The 20,112-nt window shown below is 41.6% G+C and overlaps 8 non-coding genes across 8 annotated transcripts; all 8 read left to right on the top strand.

The window, feature by feature from the left end:
• The first annotated feature begins 3,374 nt into the window (after positions 1-3,374).
• trnam-cau lies at positions 3,375-3,447 on the top strand. The gene has a single exon. It is a non-coding gene; the product is annotated as a tRNA-Met (tRNA).
• Positions 3,448-8,199: 4,752 nt separating this feature from the next.
• Positions 8,200-8,272, top strand: trnam-cau. The gene has a single exon. It is a non-coding gene; the product is annotated as a tRNA-Met (tRNA).
• Positions 8,273-9,615: 1,343 nt separating this feature from the next.
• On the top strand, positions 9,616-9,688 carry trnam-cau. Its single transcript has one exon. It is a non-coding gene; the product is annotated as a tRNA-Met (tRNA).
• Positions 9,689-11,330: 1,642 nt separating this feature from the next.
• Positions 11,331-11,402, top strand: trnag-ucc. The gene has a single exon. It is a non-coding gene; the product is annotated as a tRNA-Gly (tRNA).
• Positions 11,403-13,237: 1,835 nt separating this feature from the next.
• On the top strand, positions 13,238-13,309 carry trnag-ucc. Its single transcript has one exon. It is a non-coding gene; the product is annotated as a tRNA-Gly (tRNA).
• Positions 13,310-15,144: 1,835 nt separating this feature from the next.
• On the top strand, positions 15,145-15,216 carry trnag-ucc. The gene has a single exon. It is a non-coding gene; the product is annotated as a tRNA-Gly (tRNA).
• Positions 15,217-17,060: 1,844 nt separating this feature from the next.
• On the top strand, positions 17,061-17,132 carry trnag-ucc. Its single transcript has one exon. It is a non-coding gene; the product is annotated as a tRNA-Gly (tRNA).
• Positions 17,133-18,957: 1,825 nt separating this feature from the next.
• Positions 18,958-19,029, top strand: trnag-ucc. The gene has a single exon. It is a non-coding gene; the product is annotated as a tRNA-Gly (tRNA).
• Positions 19,030-20,112: the final 1,083 nt, after the last annotated feature.

The following is a 20,112-nucleotide window of genomic DNA, read 5'->3' as shown; positions in this document are numbered from 1 at the left end:
AAAGAAAATACCCCAAAAAACGGTTGGTTTTTCTTTGTATTTTCTTTTACCAGATCTTTTGTGATATATTCTCCTACATTAATTTCACATTTCAAAAACTTCGAAATGTTTCCTTTAAAATCGTATCAAGAATAAGCATATCCTTGCTTCAATACCTGAGCTACAGGCAGTTAGATTTGGGTATGCCATTTTAGGCAAAACATTTTTTTAAAGGGGCGGATCCTTAAGAGATTTTTATCTGTCTCCTAGAGATGAACGTACTTTGGTGCAAAAAGTGCAAATCAATCCCAGAACAACAGCAAAGGACCTTGTGAGGATGCTGGAGGAAACAGGTACAAAAGTATCTATATCCACAGTAAAATGAGTCCTATAGCGATGTAACCTGAAAGGCCGCTCAGCAAAGAAGAAGCCACTGCTCCAAAACCACCATAAAAAAGCCAGACTACGGTTTGCAACTGCACATGGGGACAAAGATCGTACTTTTTGGAGAAATATCCTCTGGTCTGATGAAACAAAAATAGAACTGTTTGGTCATAATGACCATTGTTATGTTTGGAGGGAAAAGGGGGAGGCTTGCAAGCCGAAGAACACCATCCCAACCGTGAAGCACGGGGGTGGCAGCATCATGTTGTGGGGGTGCTTTGCTGCAAGAGGGACTGGTGCACTTCACAAAATAGATGATATCATGAGGTAGGAACATTTTTGGATATATTGAAGCAACATCTCAAGACATCAGTCAGGAAGTTAAAGCTTGGTCACAAATGGATCTTCCAAATGGACATTGACCCCAAGCATACTTCCAAAGTTGTGGCAAAATGGCTTAAGGACAACAAAGTCAAAGTATTGGAGTGGCCATCACAAAGCCCTGACCTCAATCCTATAGAACATTTGTGGGCAAAACTGAAAAAGCGTGTGCGAGAAAGAAGGCCTACAAACCTGACTCAGTTACACCAGCTCTGTATACTTACTGTCACTTTGTGCATCTTTCTTTCAGATCTGCCATGCACTCCACAATTGGCTGACAGCCTCACCCAGAAGTGCATACTCTGGGCCTATCAAGACTGACAAAGCAGAGATGGGTGGCTGACAAGGAAAAATAAAACAACATGCACTCACACACATTATGCACAATGTAAATAAGTTGTAATTACTTGTTTGTTTAATGTTTGCTCCATTTTATTTTAGGATTGGAGATATCTACTCCTTCATATCCATTCTCAATATCTACATAATTACTCTAACATTTAACATTTAACATTTAAGTCATTTAGCAGACGCTCTTATCCAGAGCGACTTACAAATTGGTGCATTCACCTTATGATATCTATCAAATCAAAGTGTGAATGATAATATTGTAAAAGACTATGGCTTAATGTTTACAGGTTGAGGAATTTCTGTGTGCTTTTTTCTGAGTTGAAAAACATGTCTCTGTCTCACACACACACATTAGATCCAATGTAAATAAATTGTAATAAGTTGTTTATTTTATGTATGCTACATTTTATTTGAGGAAAATATCTGCAATAAATACATTCACAGTTAAAGCAATGTCTTTGGTTTATTGGATATTTCTCTGAATACAATGTGAGACCAGAAGGAAGTTGGCAGACCTGCAACCCTTGGACTGTGTATAGGTTTTGTCATCTGGAGCTGAAGAATAGAAATGTGGGGAGGAAGAGTGCAGTTTAAAGGTTTATCATTAATAACTGACACATTTCTATAATGAATACATTAGAATAATAATACATTAGAGTGACCAGTAGTTACTGTATTGTGATTGTTTATTGTTTTATTTACTCAATCAAGTAGTGCCCCAAGGAGGGATCGAACCGTGTCTCAAAAGCAGCAGAAAAGGTCAAATAAGGTCACCAAAAGCTCTGTTACGCCTATACACGACTGGCCCCTGCGTGTTTGGCAATCGTGATAACCACTACACTACAGAACCTGACAGCTAAAGGCCAAAAGTAGTTCTAAAGAATGGGAGTGGCTACAACCTTACCACCCATAATATCCCAAAGTAGCCCTAGCTAGGCCTATAGGATAAGTAAATTAAGTAATTTATCAAGATTATGGCTATACCGTTATTAGCATATTGGACTAGTTATTTAAATAAATTGTCTAGGATGACTATTTGCACTCACAGACATTCTTCAATCCCAATCCTTTATATTCACAATGCCAGAGAATTCCCTGCTCAGCATTTTCATGTTGCACACTAGCAAGTGATGTCTACTACAGGGCTGAGTTGGAGGGAGGGGTGGCTCAAATTTCTCATGCCTTATACATTAAAAGAGTGTGTGTGACCAAGCAAATGTGGCTTAGCTGTCTGCAAACTGGGGAGATAGGCCCACACATTGAATAACCTAACCAAGGATGGTTTCAACTAATTTTTATGATCAACTTTTGTCAGACCTCATATTATAGGGTTCAGACATATCTATTGGATGTTTACTTAGAAGGGTTTTCTGCTTTGTGGTGGTGGAGGTCTAAATCAGGAAAGTTGCTGAGGTTTTGCTTATTAATCCATTATGATACAGTATAATTAACCATAGCATGTAATTGTCAAAGGACTGTGTCCCTTGTTGACTGGTATTTGGAAATGTGTATCCTAGGACCTAATGTACTGTAACATTGTTTAATCATTTAGATAATCAGAAACCTTTGTACAGCCATACTCAATTGGCGAACTGCGGTCCGCATCCAGACCCAGAGAGGGGTCAATACGGACCGCGGGAACTCAGTTGGGCTTTCAGCTTACTCTACAAAGTTGTAATAGTAGAATGCACAATTTCTAAATTTGGTAGTACATCAGTAGTTTTCCTCTTGTTGTTTCAGTCATTAATGAGCCATTTATGACAGTTGAATCAACTGTCAGCTAATATTTTTTAGGTAGGTGTTTAAACCCATTGATTTTGTTGTAATGTTTGAGTCACTCAGATATCACATGAACACATGGCAAAATGTATAGAATTGCAGGAAATGAGCTGTAAATCTGCTAAATTCTCTCCACCAACAAGAGGGGTGTGAACAGTTTGTGTCATGAACAGTACTTGTGGCCATAGAAATAGACGTGGCGCATGTTGCTGAGAGGGTGGGGGGAGGGGAGGGGAGGGGAGGGGAGGTCGCATGGGTCGCGAGGTGGGGGTTTGTTACTGCGCTGATAAATGACAATATCCATACAGCCCTTTGTCACCTGGGAAATCTGTGTTACCGGACCTTCTCAAATAGTATTTGAGTATCCCTGCCTTAATCTAAATTATAATAGACATTTCATCACAAGGGGCAAATACAGCGATTGTCTGTACTGCCCAATCATATTAATTTGACCAATCAGGAACGTCCTTTCAAACTCAGTGTTTTCACCTTTGATATAAGCCTCCTTAGCGCAGTAGGTAGCGCGTCAGTCTCATAATCTGAAGGTCGTGAGTTCGATCCTCACAGGGGGCATTTGCTTTTTCATGTACCTCTTTTTAGCTTTTGCAAGATTGTATTACACATGCCCTATCCCAAAACAACTCCCATCCCTTAGCCCTACGGCCTAGGCAATTGCGTAGGAGAGAACTGCAGTACTAAGCAGATTCTATTTCCTTGATCCTCAGTCTGTGTGACCTATTGACATTTTCATAGTAAAGTACGGACATATACAATGTCTGTTTTGATGACTGTTTTTGCCCACCAACTAGTTATATCTCATAGAGCCTGACCGATATGGCTTTTTCTTCGTCTGATTACAATTTTTGGGGCGACAAAACTTACCGATACTGATATATCTCCCAATCTAGGCTATTCTTTTACAGTGGTGGAAGAAATATATCTATATGTCACACTGAGTTCTCATAAATTGCCATCCAAAAAGGCAATGGTCAGAGAAATATGCTTCAACCTTTGATTTCGTACACTGTGACTATAATGACACATGTTAAAAATGGCCACAAGTGTTCAGATAAGCATGAGAGTCCCGTTTTTATTGGTTATCGATATGTCGGTAAAAGGCTAATATCGATGTATCGGTGAAATGAAGTTGAAGGCAAGTTGTAATGAAGTTGAGAGCAAGTATTATGTGATATGACCCTACACAAGGGTCATAAACTCAATTTTTATTGTTGTTGTTTTTGATGACCAATAATATTTGTGTTTGAAATCAAATTGACCAATCAGAAATGTTTTTTCAAAATGCCTCAGCGCAGTATGTAGCTATCTCATAATCTGAAGGTTGTCAATTCACTCCTCACAGGGGGCAGGGTTTTTGTAGCTCTTCCAACCGAAGCAATACACATGACCATAGCCCCAACATGACCATACCCCACAAGACATGGCACCAGAGGTCTCTTCACAGTCCCCAAGTCCAGAACAGACTATGAGAGGTGCACAGTACACCCTGTTGCCTAGGTACGGAGAGCACTGTTCACTCTTGGAGATTAGCCCCTCGCTTTGCGCTGTTTGTTCTTACGGATGTCAGCCTAAAATGCTACTTCCAAAATGTGTATTGCTGAGTCTACCTTTAAGTCACACACCTTTTCAGCCCTGACAGCCATACAAGTTATTACAGGATCAGGGCTAGGGGTTGATTTGGGATTGGGCAACACTATTTTAAATAGAATTAAGTTGAAGGCAAGTATTATGTAAATTGTTTTATGGTTTCTAAAACTGCTCTCAAGTCTACAAGTAAAATCCTTATCACAAGTGCGTAGTCTGTCAGTTTTGATGACCAATTAAAGTTGCATTTGATATTGAATTGACCAATCAGAAAGCCTATTTCAAAATCAGTGGGGTTTGTTTTTAGCTACAAGCCTCCTTAGCGCAGTAGGTAGTGTGTCACGCTCATAATCTGAAGGTTGTGAGTTTGATCCTCACAGGGGACAGGTATTTTGTAGAGGAGCAATACAACATGACCATAGCCTAGGCACTGAGAAGACTGTGTAGGTATAATATAAACTCAGAAAAAAAATGAACGTACTGTCAACTGCGTTTATTTTCAGCAAATTTAACATGTGTAAGTATTTGTATGAACAATAACAACATTCAACAACTGAGACATAAACTGAACAAGTTCCACAGACATGTGACTAACAGAAATGGAGTAATGTGTCCCTGAACAAAGGGGGGGGGGTCAAAATCAAAAGTAACAGTCAGTATCTGGTGTGGCCACCAGCTGCATTAAGTACTGCAGTGCATCTCCTCCTCATGGACTGCACCAGATTTGCCACATCTTGCTGTGAGATGTTACCCCACTCTTCCACCAAGGCACCTGCAAGTTCCCGGACATTTCTGGGGGGAATGGAACTAGCCCTCACCCGCCGATCCAACAGGTCCCAGACGTGCTCAATGAGATTGAGATCCGGGCTCTTCACTGGCCATGGCAGAACACTGACATTCCTGTCTTGCAAGAAATCACGCACAGAACGAGCAGTATGGCTGGTGGCATTGTCATGCTGGAGGGTCATGTCAGGATGAGCCCGCAGGAAGGGTACCACATGAGGGAGGAGGATGTCTTCCCTGTAACGCACAGCGTTGAGATTGTCTACAATGACAAGAAGCTCAATCCGATGATGCTGTGACACACCGCCCCAGACCATGATGGACCCTCCACCTCCAAATCGATCCCGCTCCAGAGTACAGGCCTCGGTGTAACGCTCATTCCTTTGACGATAAACGTGAATCCGACCATCACCCCTGGTGAGACAAAACCGCGACTCGTCAGTGAAGAGGGCTTTTTGCCAGTCCGGTCTGGTCCAGCGACGGTGGGTTTGTGCCCATAGGCGACGTTGTTGCCTGTGATGTCTGGTGAGGACTTGCCTTACAACAGGCCTGCAAGCCCTCCGTCCAGCCTCTCTCAGCCTATTGCGGACAGTCTGAGCACTGATGGAGGGATTGTGCGTTCCTGGTGTAACTCGGGCAGTTGTTGTTGCCATCCTGTACCTGTCCCGCAGGTGTGATGTTCAGATGTACCGATCCTGTGCAGGTGTTGTTACACGTGGTCTGCCACTGCGAGGACGATCAGCTGTCCGTCCTGTCTCCCTGTAGCGCTGTCTTAGGCGTCTCACGGTACGGACATTGCAATTTATGATCGGCTATGAAAAGCCAACTGACATTTACTCCTGAGGTGCTGACCTGTTGCACCCTCGACAACTACTGTGATTATTATTATTTGACCATGCTGGTCATTTATGAACATTTGAACATCTTGGCCATGTTCTGTTATAATCTCCACCCGGCACAGCCAGAAGAGGACTGGCCACCCCTCATAGCCTTGTTCCTCTCTAGGTTTCTCCCTAAGTTTTGGCCTTTCTAGGGAGTTTTTCCTAGCCACCGTGCTTCTACACCTGCATTGCTTGCTGTTTGGGGTTTTAGGCTGGGTTTCTGTACAGCACTTTGAGATATCAGCTGATGTAAGAAGGGCTATATAAATACATTTGATTTGATTTGATTGCCTGGCCACATCTGCAGTCCTCATGCCTCCTTGCAGCATGCCTGACACGGAACCCAAACCGGCTGCGCGAGTGCGCCATCGTGCTCCTTCGTGCATACATTTATTTTGTCCCCCTACACCAAACTCGATCACGACACGCAGGTTAACATATCAAAACAAACTCTGAACCAATTTCATTAAATTGGGGACAGGTCGAAAAGCATTTAACATTTATCTCAATTTAGCTTGCACTTGCTAGCTAATTTGTCCTATTTAGCTAGATTGCTGTTGCTAGCTAATTTGTTCTCGGATATAAACATTAGGTTGTTATTTTACCTGAAATGCACAAGTTCCTCTACTCCAACAATTATTCCACACATAAAAACGGTGAACCAAATCGTTTCTAGTCATCTCTCCTCCTTCCAGGCTTTTTCATCGTTTAACTTATATGGTGATTGGCAACTAAACTTTCATAGTATTACCATGACAACCAGCAACAGTTCGTCTTTCAATCACCCACATGGGTATAACCAATGAGGAGATGGCACGTGGGTACCTGCTTCTATAAACCAATGAGGAGATGGGAGAGGCAGGACTTGCAGCGCGATCTGCGTCAGAAATAGGTATGACTTCTATTTTAGCCCTTGGCAACGCAGACGCGCGCGAGCAGTGTGGGTGCAATAATTGAATAACATAGATTCCTAAATGTATTTTGCGACGCGAGCGGTGTAGTCAGGGGATAAGGCACGTTTACACAGGTGAGCAGGGACCCTGGGCATCTTTCTTTTGGTGTTTTTCAGAGTCAGTAGAAAGACCTCTTTAGTGTCCTAAGTTTTCATAACTGTGACCTTAATTGCCTACCGTCTGTAAGCTGTTAGTGTCTTAACGACCACTCCACAGGTGCGTGTTCATTAATTGTTTATGGTTCATTGAACAAGCATGGGAAACAGTGTTTAAACCCTTTAAAATGAAGATCTGTGAAGTTAATTGCATTTTTACGAATGATCTTTGAAAGACAGCGTCCTGAAAAAGGGATGTTTCTTTTTTTGCTAAGTTTATCTTGTAGTAGGCTAGACAAACTAATTTTCACAATTTCAGTTATATCATCAAAATCAGAGAACATTTTTGTGCTCATTCAGAAGTTTTTACCTGATTTAGTAGAATCCTGTTGAAAATGTATGCTAAAAGTATAATTTATAGTCCTAAAACATTAGTTGAAATTGATACTGTTGCTGCTTCCTGTTGTCATGGATTGGAGAGCCATTTATGACAGTTGGATCAAGTAGCCCATGTCAGCTAATGTTTTTTAGGTAGGTGTTTTAGCCCATTGATTTTGTTGTAATGTTTGAGTCACTCAGATATCACATGAACACATGGCAAAATGTATAGAATTGCAGGAAATGAGCTGTAAATCTGCTAAATTCTCTCCACCAACAAGAGGGGTGTGAACAGTTTGTGTCATGAACAGTACTTGTGGCCATAGAAATAGACGTGGCGTATGTTGCTGAGGGGGTGGGGGGAGGGGAGGGGAGGGGAGGTCGCATGGGTCGCGAGGTGAGGGTTTGTTACTGCGCTGATAAATGACAATATCCATACAGCCCTTTGTCACCTGGGAAATCTGTGTTATCGGACCTTCTCAAATAGTATTTGAGTATCCCTGCCTTAATCTAAATTATAATAGACATTTCATCACAAGGGGCAAATACAGCGATTGTCTGTACTGCCCAATCATATTAATTTGACCAATCAGGAACATCCTTTCAAACTCAGTGTTTTCACCTTTGATATGTGCCTCGTTGGCGCAGTCGGTAGCGCGTCAGTCTCATAATCTGAAGGTCGTCAGTTCGATCCTCAAAGGGGGCAGTAAAGCTTTTTCATGTACCTCTTTTTAGCTTTTGCAAGATTGTATTACACATGCCCTATCCCAAAACAACTCCCATCCCTTAGCCCTACGGCCTAGGCAATTGCGTAGGAGAGAACTGCAGTACTAAGCAGATTCTATTTCCTTGATCCTCAGTCTGTGTGACCTATTGACATTTTCATAGTAAAGTACGGACATATACAATGTCTGTTTTGATGACTGTTTTTGCCCACCAACTAGTTATATCTCATAGAGCCTGACTGATATGGCTTTTTCTTCGTCTGATTACAATTTTTGGGGCGACAAAACTTACCGATACTGATATATCTCCCAATCTAGGCTATTCTTTTACAGTGGTGGAAAAAATATATCTATATGTCACACTGAGTTCTCATAAATTGCCATCCAAAAAGGCAATGGTCAGAGAAATATGCTTCAACTTTTGATTTCGTACACTGTGACCATAATGACACATGTTAAAAATGGCCACAAGTGTTCAGATAAGCATGAGTCCCGTTTTTATTGGTTATCGATATATCGGTAAACGGCTAATATCGATGTATCGGTGAAATGAAGTTGAAGGCAAGTATTAATGAAGTTGAGAGCAAGTATTATGTGATATGACCCTACACAAGGGTCATAAACTCAATTTTTATTGTTGTTGTTTTTGATGACCAATAATATTTGTGTTTGAAATCAAATTGACCAATCAGAAATGTTTTTTTCAAAATGCCTCAGCGCAGTATGTAGCTATCTCATAATCTGAAGGTTGTCAATTCACTCCTCACAGGGGGCAGGGTTTTTGTAGCTCTTCCAACCGAAGCAATACAACATGCCCATAGCCCCAACATGACCATACCCCACAAGACATGGCACCAGAGGTCTCTTCACAGTCCCCAAGTCCAGAACAGACTATGAGAGGTGCACAGTACACCCTGTTGCCTAGGCACAGAGAGCACTGTTCACTCTTGGAGATTAGCCCCTCGCTTTGCGCTGTTTGTTCTTACGGATGTCAGCCTAAAATGCTACTTCCAAAATGTGTATTGCTGAGTCTACCTTTAAGTCACACACCTTTTCAGCCCTGACAGCCATACAAGTTATTTCAGGATCAGGGCTAGGGGTTGATTTGGGATTGGGCAACACTATTTTAAATAGAATTAGGTTGAAGGCAAGTATTATGTAAATTATTTTATGGTTCTAAAACTACTCTCAAGTCTACAAGTAAAATCCTTATCACAAGTGCGTAGTCTGTCAGTTTTGATGACCAATTAAAGTTGCATTTGATATTGAATTGACCAATCATGAATCCTATTTCAGGATCAATGTTTTTGTTGTTCACATATACGCCTCCTTGGCGCAGTAGGTAGCGCGTCAGTCTCATAATCTGAAGGTCGTGAGTTCGATCCTCACACGGGGCAGACATTTTGTAGAGGAGCAATACAACATGACCATAGCCGTTGCACCTAGAGGAGGGTGTAGGTATAATATACCTCGTAGTAGGCTAGACAAACTCATTTTCACAATTTCAGTTATATCATCAAAATCAGAGAATGTTTTTAGGCTCATTCAGAAGTTTTTAGAATCCTGTTGAAAATGTATGTTAAAAGTATCATTTTTATTCCTAAAACATTAGTTGAAAATGATACTGTTTCTGCTTCCTATTGTCATGGATTTTTTAATTACAGCCGTGTCAAAACACCGGTTTTAAATTCATAATCAATACGCTGAAATAGGTTGTGATATTTTGAAGACCAAAACATAAAAATGACTCTCTACACACTTGTGTTCAGATTACTTGTATTCAGCTAAATTAGTACCTTCTAAACTGCACATGCATCAACATTTGACAAGCGTCCACTCTAAACTGTAATTGATTAGCTTGTTCTACTGTAATCAGTAGCATGCACAAATGAATCACTCACATCAACATTGTATTGAAATCAATGGATCTGGAGCAATAAGCTTGGTGACATGTTACGTTAGGATTGTTCTAAAAGACAAACCACAACGAATTTAGGGATGTTAACAGGTTAGCTGATAATTGGTTAGGTGCCGAAAATACATTTGACCGGTCATGCTTATCGGTTTATAGGTTAATTTGCATAATTGAGTGCATACAGAGCCTAGTTTGAGGAACGGAGTATCCTATCACCTGTCAGACAACGCAAGAGTAGCTCCTCACTGGAGTGAAACGTGCTTTTGTAAACCCAGTCATTGCGCAACAAATAACAATTCTAAATGCAATCGAATGTTAACTTTGATGGCCACGATTAAAGCACAATGCGTTTTTGAGTATTTCAATTAAATGTTAAATGTGTCAATTAAATGTGTCAAGGACAAAATTATACATCTGATTAGTCAGCATTTTTTCCTTTGTCAAGATAATCCATCCACTTGACAGGTGTGGCATATCAAGAAGCTGATTTAACTGCATAATCATTACACAGGTGCACGTTGTGCTGGGGACAATAAAAGGCCACTAAAATATGCAGTTTTGTCACGCAACACAATGCGTTTTGAGGGAGTGTGTAATTGGCACGTTGACAGCAGGAATGTCCACCAGAACTGTTTCCAGATAATTTAATGTTAATTCCTCTACCACAAGCCGCCTCCAACATTGTTTTAGAGAATTTGGCCGTATGTCCAACCTGCCTCACAACCGCAGACCACGTGTAACCACGCCAGCTCAGGACCTCTCAATCCAGCTTCTTCACCTGCAGAATCGTCAGACGGGGGGAGGGCGGGGTGCTGAGAAGTATTTCTGTCTGTAATAAAGTCCTTTTGTGGGGAAAACTCATTCTGATTGTCTGGGCCTGGCTCCCCAGTGAGTGGGCCTGGCTCCCAAGTGGGTGGGCCTTTGTTCTCCCAGGCCCCTGCCCAGCTATGTGAAATCCATAGATTAGGGCCTAATGGATTTATTTCATTTGATTAACTAATTTACCGCCTGGTGATGTCAGTGATGTGTTTTAGGGAACCCCATTATTATTCTGCTAATGTAAAATGTGGTTTTGTTTTACTTTCACTTTCAAACAGAGACTGCTCCAGGTAGTTATTTGGTAAGCGTTGGTGGTATAGTGGTGAGCATAGCTGCCTTCCAAGCAGTTGACCCGGGTTCGATTCCCGGCCAACGCAACTGGGTATTTTGTTTGAATCACCCTTTGAAATGAATCTGCTAAAAGTCCAGTGCAGCTATTTTTATCTCAGTATCAAATAGGGCTGACACCATTTAGTCAACTGGTCGATAGGCTGTTGGTCGACTGAGAATTTTTTTCGTTTAGCAGTTGCCCGAAAAAAAGATTCATGGCACGTCTTGATTGACGCATATCTCCTTGCTGTTTGAGGTGAAGAAATGTTATAAAATAGGCCTACCTGATTACTTCTTGTCCTTGCGCAAATAGCCTGGTATAGAGCCTACAGTTGTGTCTGCCCGGAGGTCACTGGCAGGGGAAACTGAGGGTGCAAAATATTTTATACAATGTTGCAAGTTTGTTAGCTCAAGCATCTGGCTGGACCAAGTTGATTAGTTGATACATTGTTTCAAGTTCGTGGCAGAAAGGCCATGTGTAGCCAAAGTGATTTATTTTTTATCAGGATATTTTTTTCACCTTCAGACTGTAATGATTTTATTTGTTGGCTTTATGTAGGCCATTTTTACATAGTTGGCAATGGCAATAGAAGTTACTTTTAGATTTGTGTAGTTTTCATTTAGGTTTAGATATCATTTTTATTCATCACTTGAAAATTATTTTGAGATACGAAGACTTTTAATATGAAATAAATTAAATTGTTCCACGAAAATATGCATATGAAAACCATAACTGGCACGCAGATCGGTAGAAATGGTAAGATAAGTTGTCGTGCCTCCTGAGTGGCCCAGTGTTCTAAGGCACTGCAACGCAGAGCTAGCTCTGCCACTAGAGGTCCTGGTTCAAGTCTGTGTCATCTGTTGCATCCGGCCGCGACCGGGAGACCCATGGGGCAGTGCACAATTGGTCCAGTGTCACCTGGTTTAGGGGAGGGTTTGGCTGGCAGGATATTCTTGTCCCATCGCGCACTAGCGATTCCTGTGGAGGGCCGGGCACAATGCACGTTGACACGGTCGCCAGGTGTACAGTGTTTCCTCTGACACATTGGTGCGGCTGGTTTCCAGGTTAAGTGAGCAGTGCAGCTTAGCTGGGTTGTGTTTCGGAGGACGCGTGGCTCTCAACCTTCACCTATCCTGAGTCTGTTGTGGAGATGGGACAAGACTGTAACTACCAATTGGATATCATGAAATTTGAGGGTAAAAAATTAATTGACACTAAATGGAAACTGACCCCCTGGTGTAGCCTAATTCCGGGAGCGTAATGGAGCGAAGGCCATCAGCAGCGGGAGGAGGAGATTTGGGAACAGGTTTTTTTCTTCTGGTTAGGTTATCTTGGTTTCTGGCACCCTCTTGAGTAATTTGTGTCTTCATTATTTAATGACAGTGTGCTTAAAGCATCAGACAAGCCTACATATAGTTGATTTTATTCAGTCTATATATGGAAAAATACACTTTTTAAAATTTGAACCAGTCGATTGGTCGAAAGAACAGACGGCTTTTGGTATACTAAAAAAAATAATTTGTCTGGGACTTCAGCAATGGATTAGTCAAATAATTTCTGGGTAACAATCAAATACCTTACTGTGATTGTTTTCAATTAAAATGATCAAAAATGACTTGTCAGTAAAGAGCAATTTGTCAAGCAAGAATTTTGCTAGGAATGTCTTGCATTGTCTGAGTGGAAAGGGGGAAAGCTGAAAACTAGCTGTTATTGGCAGAGCCGTTTGGAAGTCTTTGTTATTGGTCTATTAACTAATTTACCGCCTGGTGATGTCAGTGATGTGTTTTTAGGGAACCCCATTATTATTCTGCTAATGTAAAATGTGGTTTTGTTTTACTTTCACTTTCAAACAGAGACTGCTGCCAGGTAGTTATTTGGTAAGCGTTGGTGGTATAGTGGTGAGCATAGCTGCCTTCCAAGCAGTTGACCCGGGTTCGATTCCCGGCCAACGCAACTGGGTATTTTGTTTGAATCACCCTTTGAAATGAATCTGCTAAAAGTCCAGTGCAGCTATTTTTATCTCAGTATCAAATAGGGCTGACACCATTTAGTCAACTGGTCGATAGGCTGTTGGTCGACTGAGAATTTTTTTCGTTTAGCAGTTGCCCGAAAAAAAGATTCATGGCACGTCTTGATTGACGCATATCTCCTTGCTGTTTGAGGTGAAGAAATGTTATAAAATAGGCCTACCTGATTACTTCTTGTCCTTGCGCAAATAGCCTGGTATAGAGCCTACAGTTGTGTCTGCCCGGAGGTCACTGGCAGGGGAAACTGAGGGTGCAAAATATTTTATACAATGTTGCAAGTTTGTTAGCTCAAGCATCTGGCTGGACCAAGTTGATTAGTTGATACATTGTTTCAAGTTCGTGGCAGAAAGGCCATGTGTAGCCAAAGTGATTTATTTTTTATCAGGATATTTTTTTCACCTTCAGACTGTAATGATTTTATTTGTTGGCTTTATGTAGGCCATTTTTACATAGTTGGCAATGGCAATAGAAGTTACTTTTAGATTTGTGTAGTTTTCATTTAGGTTTAGATATCATTTTTATTCATCACTTGAAAATTATTTTGAGATACGAAGACTTTTAATATGAAATAAATTAAATTGTTCCACGAAAATATGCATATGAAAACCATAACTGGCACGCAGATCGGTAGAAATGGTAAGATAAGTTGTCGTGCCTCCTGAGTGGCCCAGTGTTCTAAGGCACTGCAACGCAGAGCTAGCTCTGCCACTAGAGGTCCTGGTTCAAGTCTGTGTCATCTGTTGCATCCGGCCGCGACCGGGAGACCCATGGGGCAGTGCACAATTGGTCCAGTGTCACCTGGTTTAGGGGAGGGTTTGGCTGGCAGGATATTCTTGTCCCATCGCGCACTAGCGATTCCTGTGGAGGGCCGGGCACAATGCACGTTGACACAGGTCGCCAGGTGTACAGTGTTTCCTCTGACACATTGGTGCGGCTGGTTTCCAGGTTAAGTGAGCAGTGCAGCTTAGCTGGGTTGTGTTTCGGAGGACGCGTGGCTCTCAACCTTCACCTATCCTGAGTCTGTTGTGGAGATGGGACAAGACTGTAACTACCAATTGGATATCATGAAATTTGAGGGTAAAAAATTAATTGACACTAAATGGAAACTGACCCCCTGGTGTAGCCTAATTCCGGGAGCGTAATGGAGCGAAGGCCATCAGCAGCGGGAGGAGGAGATTTGGGAACAGGTTTTTTTCTTCTGGTTAGGTTATCTTGGTTTCTGGCACCCTCTTGAGTAATTTGTGTCTTCATTATTTAATGACAGTGTGCTTAAAGCATCAGACAAGCCTACATATAGTTGATTTTATTCAGTCTATATGTGGAAAAATACACTTTTTAAAATTTGAACCAGTCGATTGGTCGAAAGAACAGACGGCTTTTGGTATACTAAAAAAAATAATTTGTCTGGGACTTCAGCAATGGATTAGTCAAATAATTTCTGGGTAACAATCAAATACCTTACTGTGATTGTTTTCAATTAAAATGATCAAAAATGACTTGTCAGTAAAGAGCAATTTGTCAAGCAAGAATTTTGCTAGGAATGTCTTGCATTGTCTGAGTGGAAAGGGGGAAAGCTGAAAACTAGCTGTTATTGGCAGAGCCGTTTGGAAGTCTTTGTTATTGGTCTATTAACTAATTTACCGCCTGGTGATGTCAGTGATGTGTTTTTAGGGAACCCCATTATTATTCTGCTAATGTAAAATGTGGTTTTGTTTTACTTTCACTTTCAAACAGAGACTGCTGCAGGTAGTTATTTGGTAAGCGTTGGTGGTATAGTGGTGAGCATAGCTGCCTTCCAAGCAGTTGACCCGGGTTCGATTCCCGGCCAACGCAACTGGGTATTTTGTTTGAATCACCCTTTGAAATGAATCTGCTAAAAGTCCAGTGCAGCTATTTTTATCTCAGTATCAAATAGGGCTGACACCATTTAGTCAACTGGTCGATAGGCTGTTGGTCGACTGAGAATTTTTTTCGTTTAGCAGTTGCCCGAAAAAAAGATTCATGGCACGTCTTGATTGACGCATATCTCCTTGCTGTTTGAGGTGAAGAAATGTTATAAAATAGGCCTACCTGATTACTTCTTGTCCTTGCGCAAATAGCCTGGTATAGAGCCTACAGTTGTGTCTGCCCGGAGGTCACTGGCAGGGGAAACTGAGGGTGCAAAATATTTTATACAATGTTGCAAGTTTGTTAGCTCAAGCATCTGGCTGGACCAAGTTGATTAGTTGATACATTGTTTCAAGTTCGTGGCAGAAAGGCCATGTGTAGCCAAAGTGATTTATTTTTTATCAGGATATTTTTTTCACCTTCAGACTGTAATGATTTTATTTGTTGGCTTTATGTAGGCCATTTTTACATAGTTGGCAATGGCAATAGAAGTTACTTTTGGATTTGTGTAGTTTTCATTTAGGTTTAGATATCATTTTTATTCATCACTTGAAAATTATTTTGAGATATGAAGTCTTTTAATATGAAATAAATTAAATTGTTCCACGAAAATATGCATATGAAAACCATAACTGGCACGCAGATCGGTAGAAATGGTAAGATAAGTTGTCGTGCCTCCTGAGTGGCCCAGTGTTCTAAGGCACTGCAACGCAGAGCTAGCTCTGCCACTAGAGGTCCTGGTTCAAGTCTGTGTCATCTGTTGCATCCGGCCGCGACCGGGAGACCCATGGGGCAGTGCACAATTGGTCCAGTGTCACCTGGTTTAGGGGAGGGTTTGGCTGGCAGGATATTCTTGTCCCATCGCGCACTAGCGATTCCTGTGGAGGGCCGGGCACAATGCACGTTGACACAGTCGCCAGGTGTACAGTGTTTCCTCTGACACATTGGTGCGGCTGGTTTCCAGGTTAAGTGAGCAGTGCAGCTTAGCTGGGTTGTGTTTCGGAGGACGCGTGGCTCTCAACCTTCACCTATCCTGAGTCTGTTGTGGAGATGGGACAAGACTGTAACTACCAATTGGATATCATGAAATTTGAGGGTAAAAAATTAATTGACACTAAATGGAAACTGACCCCCTGGTGTAGCCTAATTCCGGGAGTGTAATGGAGCGAAGGCCATCAGCAGCGGGAGGAGGAGATTTGGGAACAGATTTTTTTCTTCTGGTTAGGTTATCTTGGTTTCTGGCACCCTCTTGAGTAATTTGTGTCTTCATTATTTAATGACAGTGTGCTTAAAGCATCAGACAAGCCTACATATAGTTGATTTTATTCAGTCTATATGTGGAAAAATACACTTTTTAAAATTTGAACCAGTCGATTGGTCGAAAGAACAGACGGCTTTTGGTATACTAAAAAAAATAATTTGTCTGGGACTTCAGCAATGGATTAGTCAAATAATTTCTGGGTAACAATCAAATACCTTAGTGTGATTGTTTTCAATTAAAATGATCAAAAATGATCAAAAATGACTTGTCAGTAAAGAGCAATTTGTCAAGCAAGAATTTTGCTAGGAATGTCTTGCATTGTCTGAGTGGAAAGGGGGAAAGCTGAAAACTAGCTGTTATTGGCAGAGCCGTTTGGAAGTCTTTGTTATTGGTCTATTAACTAATTTACCGCCTGGTGATGTCAGTGATGTGTTTTTAGGGAACCCCATTATTATTCTGCTAATGTAAAATGTGGTTTTGTTTTACTTTCACTTTCAAACAGAGACTGCTCCAGGTAGTTATTTGGTAAGCGTTGGTGGTATAGTGGTGAGCATAGCTGCCTTCCAAGCAGTTGACCCGGGTTCGATTCCCGGCCAACGCAACTGGGTATTTTGTTTGAATCACCCTTTGAAATGAATCTGCTAAAAGTCCAGTGCAGCTATTTTTATCTCAGTATCAAATAGGGCTGACACCATTTAGTCAACTGGTCGATAGGCTGTTGGTCGACTGAGAATTTTTTTCGTTTAGCAGTTGCCCGAAAAAAAGATTCATGGCACGTCTTGATTGACGCATATCTCCTTGCTGTTTGAGGTGAAGAAATGTTATAAAATAGGCCTACCTGATTACTTCTTGTCCTTGCGCAAATAGCCTGGTATAGAGCCTACAGTTGTGTCTGCCCGGAGGTCACTGGCAGGGGAAACTGAGGGTGCAAAATATTTTATACAATGTTGCAAGTTTGTTAGCTCAAGCATCTGGCTGGACCAAGTTGATTAGTTGATACATTGTTTCAAGTTCGTGGCAGAAAGGCCATGTGTAGCCAAAGTGATTTATTTTTTATCAGGATATTTTTTTCACCTTCAGACTGTAATGATTTTATTTGTTCGCTTTATGTAGGCCATTTTTACATAGTTGGCAATGGCAATAGAAGTTACTTTTAGATTTGTGTAGTTTTCATTTAGGTTTAGATATCATTTTTATTCATCACTTGAAAATTATTTTGAGATACGAAGACTTTTAATATGAAATAAATTAAATTGTTCCACGAAAATATGCATATGAAAACCATAACTGGCACGCAGATCGGTAGAAATGGTAAGATAAGTTGTCGTGCCTCCTGAGTGGCCCAGTGTTCTAAGGCACTGCAACGCAGAGCTAGCTCTGCCACTGGTTCAAGTCTGTGTCATCTGTTGCATCCGGCCGCGACCGGGAGACCCATGGGGCAGTGCACAATTGGTCCAGTGTCACCTGGTTTAGGGGAGGGTTTGGCTGGCAGGATATTCTTGTCCCATCGCGCACTAGCGATTCCTGTGGAGGGCCGGGCACAATGCACGTTGACACGGTCGCCAGGTGTACAGTGTTTCCTCTGACACATTGGTGCGGCTGGTTTCCAGGTTAAGTGAGCAGTGCAGCTTAGCTGGGTTGTGTTTCGGAGGACGCGTGGCTCTCAACCTTCACCTATCCTGAGTCTGTTGTGGAGATGGGACAAGACTGTAACTACCAATTGGATATCATGAAATTTGAGGGTAAAAAATTAATTGACACTAAATGGAAACTGACCCCCTGGTGTAGCCTAATTCCAGGAGTGTAATGGTAGCGAAGGCCATCAGCAGCGGGAGGAGGAGATTTGGGAACAGGTTTTTTTCTTCTGGTTAGGTTATCTTGGTTTCTGGCACCCTCTTGAGTAATTTGTGTCTTCATTATTTAATGACAGTGTGCTTAAAGCATCAGACAAGCCTACATATAGTTGATTTTATTCAGTCTATATGTGGAAAAATACACTTTTTAAAATTTGAACCAGTCGATTGGTCGAAAGAACAGACGGCTTTTGGTATACTAAAAAAAATATTTGTCTGGGACTTCAGCAATGGATTAGTCAAATAATTTCTGGGTAACAATCAAATACCTTACTGTGATTGTTTTCAATTAAAATGATCAAAAATGACTTGTCAGTAAAGAGCAATTTGTCAAGCAAGAATTTTGCTAGGAATGTCTTGCATTGTCTGAGTGGAAAGGGGGAAAGCTGAAAACTAGCTGTTATTGGCAGAGCCGTTTGGAAGTCTTTGTTATTGGTCTATTAACTAATTTACCGCCTGGTGATGTCAGTGATGTGTTTTTAGGGAACCCCATTATTATTCTGCTAATGTAAAATGTGGTTTTGTTTTACTTTCACTTTCAAACAGAGACTGCTCCAGGTAGTTATTTGGTAAGCGTTGGTGGTATAGTGGTGAGCATAGCTGCCTTCCAAGCAGTTGACCCGGGTTCGATTCCCGGCCAACGCAACTGGGTATTTTGTTTGAATCACCCTTTGAAATGAATCTGCTAAAAGTCCAGTGCAGCTATTTTTATCTCAGTATCAAATAGGGCTGACACCATTTAGTCAACTGGTCGATAGGCTGTTGGTCGACTGAGAATTTTTTTCGTTTAGCAGTTGCCCGAAAAAAAGATTCATGGCACGTCTTGATTGACGCATATCTCCTTGCTGTTTGAGGTGAAGAAATGTTATAAAATAGGCCTACCTGATTACTTCTTGTCCTTGCGCAAATAGCCTGGTATAGAGCCTACAGTTGTGTCTGCCCGGAGGTCACTGGCAGGGGAAACTGAGGGTGCAAAATATTTTATACAATGTTGCAAGTTTGTTAGCTCAAGCATCTGGCTGGACCAAGTTGATTAGTTGATACATTGTTTCAAGTTCGTGGCAGAAAGGCCATGTGTAGCCAAAGTGATTTATTTTTTATCAGGATATTTTTTTCACCTTCAGACTGTAATGATTTTATTTGTTCGCTTTATGTAGGCCATTTTTACATAGTTGGCAATGGCAATAGAAGTTACTTTTAGATTTGTGTAGTTTTCATTTAGGTTTAGATATCATTTTTATTCATCACTTGAAAATTATTTTGAGATACGAAGACTTTTAATATGAAATAAATTAAATTGTTCCACGAAAATATGCATATGAAAACCATAACTGGCACGCAGATCGGTAGAAATGGTAAGATAAGTTGTCGTGCCTCCTGAGTGGCCCAGTGTTCTAAGGCACTGCAACGCAGAGCTAGCTCTGCCACTGGTTCAAGTCTGTGTCATCTGTTGCATCCGGCCGCGACCGGGAGACCCATGGGGCAGTGCACAATTGGTCCAGTGTCACCTGGTTTAGGGGAGGGTTTGGCTGGCAGGATATTCTTGTCCCATCGCGCACTAGCGATTCCTGTGGAGGGCCGGGCACAATGCACAGTTGACACGGTCGCCAGGTGTACAGTGTTTCCTCTGACACATTGGTGCGGCTGGTTTCCAGGTTAAGTGAGCAGTGCAGCTTAGCTGGGTTGTGTTTCGGAGGACGCGTGGCTCTCAACCTTCACCTATCCTGA

Source organism: Salvelinus namaycush, chromosome 25, assembly GCF_016432855.1.
Source record: "Salvelinus namaycush isolate Seneca chromosome 25, SaNama_1.0, whole genome shotgun sequence".
NCBI classification, from domain to species: domain Eukaryota; kingdom Metazoa; phylum Chordata; class Actinopteri; order Salmoniformes; family Salmonidae; genus Salvelinus; species Salvelinus namaycush.
This window is presented reverse-complemented; position numbering and strand designations above follow the sequence as displayed.